The sequence below is a fragment of the Echinops telfairi genome, unplaced genomic scaffold (assembly GCF_000313985.2).
Source record: "Echinops telfairi isolate 266 unplaced genomic scaffold, ASM31398v2 ScPeMD7_2010;HRSCAF=2546, whole genome shotgun sequence".
NCBI classification, from domain to species: domain Eukaryota; kingdom Metazoa; phylum Chordata; class Mammalia; order Afrosoricida; family Tenrecidae; genus Echinops; species Echinops telfairi.
The window spans coordinates 8,055,239-8,063,407 of NW_022105908.1; the positions used below are offsets into that span (position 1 = coordinate 8,055,239).

General features: G+C 38.5%; 1 protein-coding gene across 1 annotated transcript in view; it reads right to left on the reverse strand.

Annotated features, from left to right (window-relative positions):
- BMPR1A (bone morphogenetic protein receptor type 1A) overlaps positions 1-8,169 on the reverse strand; it is a 130,905-nt gene that overhangs the window by 33,036 nt on the left and 89,700 nt on the right. The gene's annotated exons all lie outside the window — the stretch shown is intronic.

The window sequence follows — 8,169 nt, forward strand, 5'->3', positions numbered from 1 at the left end:
GGGGCGCGCCGAAAGGGCAGCATCCTGGCCTTTTTCTCATCAACGCAGTTTCCAGTTTTCTTAAAACTTCTTTATTATAAGTCCCTGTGATCATCCAGCACCCTTTCAGACTATCGATCAAGATTATCTCTTGAATTCAACTGTCCTATTAGATAGAACCCCTTGGAAACCACTGACCAGTTTGGATTTTGGAAAGCACCCTAATGAGACTAAGTGTCATTATGATGAGAACTTTTAAACATTTAAAAATTTTAAACAAGAAATGAGGAAAAGTTGAGTTTAAATTACTAAGTTATTTGACAATTCTTTCAAATTCTAGTAGTTGTTTTTAAAAATTGTCCAAATAAATCTTATTAGATGTGAAGGATAGCTTAATCTAATGTGTACTTTATAATAGGAAAAAGAACATATCTAGAAAAAGCATGTTTAATGGCTTAAATGTGTTTAATGTTTAAATGTGCCTCCATCATTAAGGAAAAAACAAATAGCAATATCCTTAATTTTTTAATTAAAAGATAATTTTACTGGGGGCTCTTACAACTCCTTTAACAATTCATACATCAATTGTATCAAACATGTTTGTACATATGTTGCCATCATTATTTTCTAGACATTTACTTTCTATTGAGCCCTTGGTATGAGCTCCTCTTTTTTCCCTCCCTCGCAATATCCTAAATTTATGGCACACATTGCTTTCCTAAAATACTGCAAATGTAACTCCCACCCACATTTACAGTGTTCTTGCTGTAATCCTTAAAGACAGCAGACCATCAGTTCTCTCTTAACACTGCTGCATGGGTTCTACCTGATAGCCTTGGGTTAACAGTCAAGCTCAAACCCTCTGCACCTTCCAGATCTTACTTTGCTTTGAAAGGACTCCCAGAGTCTCCATTCCAAGTCCCAGCTAGCCTACAGGACAGACGAGAACTGTTCCCATATTTACAGAAGCAGATTGCCTCACATTTATTTCTCCTACAGAAGGGCTACTGGGTTCAAACTGTCAACCTCCCAATAACAGGCCATTGCTTAATCCACATATCACTAGGGCACCTAAATTTTCTATTCAGATGAGCATAATTCTGATTTTGTTGACCCCAGCCTAAACGACTCCTAAGAGAAAAGTCACATTTACTTTCAACACAATTAGCATCTCATGTGTGATGTGATTGATTTCTACCATAAATAACTTGAGCTTTCTAATTTATCAAATTTTTTTTTTTAGCTTTACCTCTGCAAAGGTACTTGCAATATTGGCAAAAATAAGGTTTACAGTGAGGTATCATTTGTGTGCAATTTACATATGACTTAGTTCTAAAATCCCTGCAACTCCTTACTTCTATAAAATGTTTCTCACCACATAATGCAGAGATAGTATGTCTAAAATACAGTCTAAAGGCTTAAAATAATACTTAACATTATTGCAGTGTGACTTATCCATCCTTTGGGAAAACTTACCCCCCCCCCACTTTTCACCCCCTTGGGAGCTAATACAGATATCATATCAGTCCATAGTTCAATCACATCAAGCAGTACTGTACAATTGCTACCACAATCAGTTTCCAAACATCTCTGTTCTTGAACTCCTTAATATTAGCTCCGCTTTACCATCCCCCTCCCCAACTGTACCCCCCAAGAACCTTTAATCTACTTGCTGTTTCTATAGGTTCATCAATTCTGGGTTTCATATACCAAAAAACAGGAAAACATTTTTAAAAATTCAAGAGGGTCACCCCCAATGACAAAATACATCTGAGATAATATGAAATGAGGCAGTGCACCACAGAAAACGCTGAAAACCAGATCAGGCCCAACATGCATCAGAGGAGAGATCAACTCAAGATTTTAACCGTTCAAGTCAGGTTTATCATTTTGATCCCCTATCGCCATCTCTCCAATGCACTCTGTTTGGTAACCAGTTTCTTCCCCTCCCTCTATTACAGATAAAGGGAAATCACCAGAGGCTTACTCCCTGTGTAGATCCTGCAAATACACTTTGGGCTTCCACTGTCATCCATAGCCTTCTGGCAAACAAGAATCTCACAGTTTAGGCCCTGATACCATTCCCTCCTTCAGCTTTGGATGATATGATTTATAATCCTTTGGTCACTGACATTGGTGTGCTTCTTCCAGGTGGACTTAGTTGACAGCTCACTTAGATGGCTGCTTGTTTGGAAACAAACCTTTAAGAGAACCCATATGCTTTTTTACCTGACAGCCGAGCACCATCTAATTTCTTCACCAATCTTTGTTATAGCACCCGTATCTTCTGTGCTTCCTTCCTGAGAGCAACCGGGCAGGGCCATAGAAATACTACACTATACTATACTATTACTATACTATTATGATTCTAAGTCTAATGGCTGGGTACAAATTTGAGTGACGTCTCATTATATTGCTAACCTTATTTCTAGAATCTCTGCCTTTAATTTTGTCTATTAAATCTCTCTACAAGGATGATACACAATGTGTCCCCATAACTTTCCTTTCCACTCCTCTTCCTATATGGGCTAACACTTCTCAAGTCACTGAGCCAAAAATCTTGCTATCATTTGACTCCCTTACTAGCACTCATCTCCTGTCTACACTTTTACTTATTCATTCATTCATTCATTTACTCATCAACACTTGATGAGTACATATTACATATCAAATGAAGCTGTTAGAAATAAAAGTCAATAAAAATATGAGGCAGTTTTGGGTGGGAAACAGATGGCTAACTCCACCAGAGTGTCGCTGTTCTTCATCACTTTCTTCAAAATGAACACATGACCTTGTCTTATTAGAACCATGAACCAAAGCATCCTGGAAAGCACCTGTCACACACCCGTTCTGAAGGAAAATATTCTGTGAGATGCCTTCCACATAAACACTAGTCACCCTGCTATTCCTAATAGCTTGTGTTCAGTTCCTGGATCTGCCTTAAATTCATAACCTAAACTCTCTGGATTACAGTTTCCACATCGGTACAGCTGATACTATATTATTAACCCTGTTATTTTGAAGGTCAAATAGATAATATATATTCACTCTATGTATCAGCAACATTATAAATGCTTTGTGTATATTTGTATGACTTGTCAAACAGTCACAACCACTTTAGAAGAGAGGTACAATTATCATTTTAATTTTACAATGAGGAAACAAAACAGAGGCAAGTAGAGGTGAAGGAATTTATCTAAGGTCACACAACTGGTGGATAGCAGGCTATAGTTCAAAGTGAGGGGATATAACTCCTGAAGTTATGTTGTTAACTAGTTCCCTATATCCCCCTGATGAATATATTATGTACATCATGCAAAAGATGAATTATAAAGTATTCAGGAGACCCTGGTACAGAATAGAAGGTCAATAAAATCTCCTTCCTCACATATATTTATAACATACTTGCCAAGCTGACATAAGAAGCAACAGTTGCTATCCCTGAAAGTTCCATTTGTAAAGAGTTTTATAAACTAAAAAATGTGATCAATTTTCTGACCAGTAATCAGCAGTCATGGAAAAGCTGAAGGTAAAATAGCGTCAAATGCCTCATTAACACTGACAAGCAGACATAGGTGCAGTCTCACTGTGACTAGAACACACTCTCCTACCAAAGAGGGCAACCACCGTGCTTTACTCCAGTTCACTTCAAAGTCTCTTGAACCCTGGAGAGGAGAATGACAGGAATGTGCAGAATCTATTACTGCATTAATCTCGATACAACTGAAAGAACCACAAGGGTAGAACAGACATAATAGAATGGGAGACAGTACCAATGAAATCATTTATAAGATTCCTTTCAAAAGTCCTCTGTCAACAGTGTTGTTGCCACTGACACGCCCTTGGTATTTACTGTCCTAATATGCTATTAAGCGCCTGATTCTGAGCAAACTAGACCTAGTGTTCTAGAAGTTCAGTCATTAAATAAGGGCATTCCGATATGCAGGTCCCAAACAAAATACTATAAGTGATATGTAATCAGAAATTGTGGTACATGAAGAAAGAAAAATGCCAAGTCCCAAGTGACATCAGGTGGTGGCCTAATCTAACCTAAATGGTAAGCAAAGTTGAGAAGTGGCATTTAATTTGTGGTTTAAAGAACAAGGAGTTAGCCAGGCAAAAGAAAAAGCGCAAAGACCCTGAAGCAGAGAACTAAGAGAGACTGGAGTTTCTGAAATATTGGGAATGAAGAATACTATAGTGATAAATGAGGCTGACGAATCAGAAGAGACAAAATACTAAGAATTTGGGATTTAAACATAAGTGGAATGGGAAAGCAATTCTCTGGCTGCTTAATTTAAGGATTAAAGGTAACCAAGATGATAATAAGCAAGCAGACCGATGGGAAGGATGCTGTGGAAGTCCAAGTCCAAGAATACAGCAATGCTGCTTAAGCTTGGAGGTTAAGGTGTTGGTGCTACAATGGATGGATTCACAGTATTTTCAAAAGGAGATTGAAAGGGGCTTGGCATTAGATTAGAGGTAAGAGTAAGGGGAATGACAGGTCAAAGATGATTTCCACACTCACGTCTTTACTGAAAATAGGAATAAGCAGATTTTTAAAGAGAGGGAACAAACAATAAAATTTTAAAAGGGAACAAATAAATAAAAGGGGGGTGGGTGGGTGGGATCAAAGGCTCGGATTCAGTCATATGAAATCCCACAAAGAGAAAGCCTAATAAACATTTGTTCTTACCATTTAAAGGAAACATCAGAGTTGAAAATATCAATTTGCTATATCAAACTGCATAAAGAAATCTCAAGTAAGTGTTCTGGTGGACAAGGTCCTGCCTGTCACAGTGACCAGGGAGGAAGGTGCTCCAGAACACCAACGACAGTGTTTCCATTGATGAAGAAAACCCCGTGTTTCTTTGGCATTCACCGGTAAACTCATGATCAAGGATCCATTGTGCCCAATAGTAATGCAGGGCATATCATCACCATAGATTAAATATAAACTACTATTCACAAATGATATTTTTTCAGTGAAGGGCACTATGGTGATTTAAAATATGACCAAAAAGCCTGATACGAAAGGTGAGTTTACGTCGGTGAACGTAAACACAGACTTGCTTGCAGCAAATAAAATAAGACAGAAACAACTGTGTGCAGCCACTGAGACATAAATAGATTTTGATGACAATATGTATTTTTAAGTCATTAGGCTTTTTAATTAAAAATATCTAATCTTTACATGTCAAGGGTATAAAAAAAATTGCAGACACTTAAAATAATGCCTGATCAGAAAATTAAAATGATACTGTCAGATAAAAACTATCAGATTTAGGGTGGGGGTGAGAGAGGGAGGGAGTAAGACAGAGATTTCTCCTCAGGAAAATAACATTAAAATTACTTTAAATATATAAATATTTCATTTAAAAATAAAAATCCTTTAGTTTCAGGAACAGCAAAAAGGCTAAACCAATCATTCTATCAGAGTAAGGAGGAGAAACACACACAGCGGAAAGGGCTGAAATCAGCTGAAGGAAACAGACTAAAGTCATTCTTTCCTCTTCCTGTTAAGTTCCCAACCCTTAATTTTTACTTTCCAGTCAAAAGGTTTGGGAATTTTCAACAAGTTGGCCAAGTGCCAATACCACACAGTAGCGAAGAGAAAGCTCCCCTTTCCAGGGGTCTCTTCTCCCCAGGCAGCTCCAGGCGCCTGGTGGATGAGCTTTTCTGAGGACTAGATTCACAGCACAGACTTTCTGGCTCCACAGTCATTGTTTGCTTGGCTGCTCTGCTTCTGGCTCCTTATCCAGAGCCTCGATTAACATAAGAATACTGTCTTTTCCCTAACAAGCAACTCACCCATTCCTTCCAGATTTCTAACCTCTACCCTCATTAATCTGAGTCAGAACCAACTTGAGGGCAACAGGGCTTAACCCCCATCACCCCCAAACTAATGGAGACACAACTGGTGTAACGCTAAAAACAAAGAAACAAAAACCAAACCTACTGCCACCAAGTTGATTTCAACGCATGATGAAACTATAGGGGGCGACTGTAACTGCCTGTAGGGCTCCCAAAGCTGTAGATCTTTAGGGAAACAGATTATGTGACTGGTGGGTTAGACCTTTTTGGTTAGCAGCCAAGAATTTTTAACCACTGTCGCCATCAGGGCACCTTGGATCAATCACACCCTAATAGAAACATGAGCCCTAACTTGATTTTTTTAAAACCATGTTGCTAATAATAAAGGCAGTTTGAGTGAGATCACATGGCGTGCACACACACACACACACACACACAGGCTTTTGATCAAATTAGTGGGATGTATATGTCCCATTAGGACTCTGGTCTTGGTGGGATGGGGGCCATTTCTTCAGATCCCACCACCAGATGGCAGCACAAAACTAAAAGTGGGATAAAAGTTTCCTACTAAACCCAAGGGGTGGAAAATGTAGGTGTGTCTTTGAGTCCTACATGTGGTAAAAAGGGTTAAAAATGCTTTAGATATATTAATCTGTGGTCATACACAACAAATTTCCAAAAACGACTAGCTGAGAATCTGTACTGTGAAAACTAGGGGTGAAACAATGAAATATTTTAGAACATGGGTTCTCAACCTGTGGGTCATTACCCCTTTGGGGTTTGAACAACCTTTTCGCAGGGGTCGCCAATTCATAACAGTAGTAACATTACAGTCATAAATTAGCAATGAAAATAATTTTATGGTTGGGGGGGGGTCACCAAAACACAAGAAACTGTACTGAAGAGTCATGGCACTAGGATGGTTGAGAACCACTGTTTAGAACATCTGACATTGCCTATCAGGAGATGAGTCAACCATATAATTAAATTTTGACCTAAACTGGGATGGGAAGTGTTGCTTTATTAAAAAGCGTTGTTGTATCAGTGTTTTATCACTCCTAAACTTATTTTCTGACTAAGTTTTACCTTTCCCTAATGTGCAATTATGAGTTGGCATTGACTGGATGGCAGTGAGTTTCGTTTTAGTCGTTTAATGTGATATTATTTATTCAAAGGAAATCATGTAACTTAATTTTAGTCTTTATATTTCTGCTCAACTCCCTCCAGCCCTTCCCCAAGCGTGGGCAATTCAAACTCTTTCACTTTGCTTCTGTGCAAAGATACTCCCACCAAGATATAAATTGTTCCAAGAACAAGATAAGTAAACACAACCTACTACACCATTATGTACAGTTGATGCATGCCTGTTTTATATCCCTCACTGGGGGCTTTCAATATTAGATGTACAGTAAAAGCTTGCTGGCTAATGAAGTACTTTAAAACACAGATCATCTATTTTCAAATCACCATTCATCCTTGTACAGCAAGTTCCCTAAACGAACTTCCTTCAAAACTTTCTGATTTAGGTCAAACCAACAAGCAAAACAACAACAATAAAACCCTCACAATTACTTAGAACCAGATTATGATATACATCAATCTTTGAAGAGATTCTTAATGCCAGCTGTTAGCTGTTAGTTCCAAAAATATGAGTGTTATTTTATGTTTAACAAATGACCAAAAAGCAGGGGGTTGCAGAACTGCCTGGAAGGGACAAGATCTCTACAAGTATACTACGAACAATAGTAAATAATACTGTCAGGATTACAACAACAGTATAGTGTAGTGAAAGAGTCAGAAACTAGAACAAGATAGGCCTAGGTCTTTTGGGCAGATTAAATGAGAGAAACTCATAAATACCCAATTTCTTAAATGTCAATTTTGCTCGTTATTATTCTCCAAATCATTTTACATATATTATCCCATCTACATAACTTTTAAAAAAATCATTTTATTGGGGGCTCATACAACTCTTATCACAATCCATACATGCATCAATTGTATAAAGCACACTTGTACATTTGTTACCAACATTCTCAAAACATTTGCTCTCCACCTAAGCCCCTGGCATCAGCTCCTCATTTTCCCCCTCCCTCCCGGCTTCCCCCTCCCTCATGAACCCTTAATAATTTATCAATTATTATTTTGTCATATCTTACACTGTCCAATGTCTCCCTTCACCCACTTTTCTATTGTCCAGGCCCCAGGGAGGAGCTTATATGTAGATCCTTGTAATCGGTTCCCCCTTTTCCACCCCACTCTCCCTCCACCCTCCCGGTATGGGCACTCTCACCACTGGTCCTGAAGGGATATCTGTCCTGGATTCCCTGTGTTTCCAGTTCCTATCTGTACCAGTGTACATCCTCTGGTCTAGCC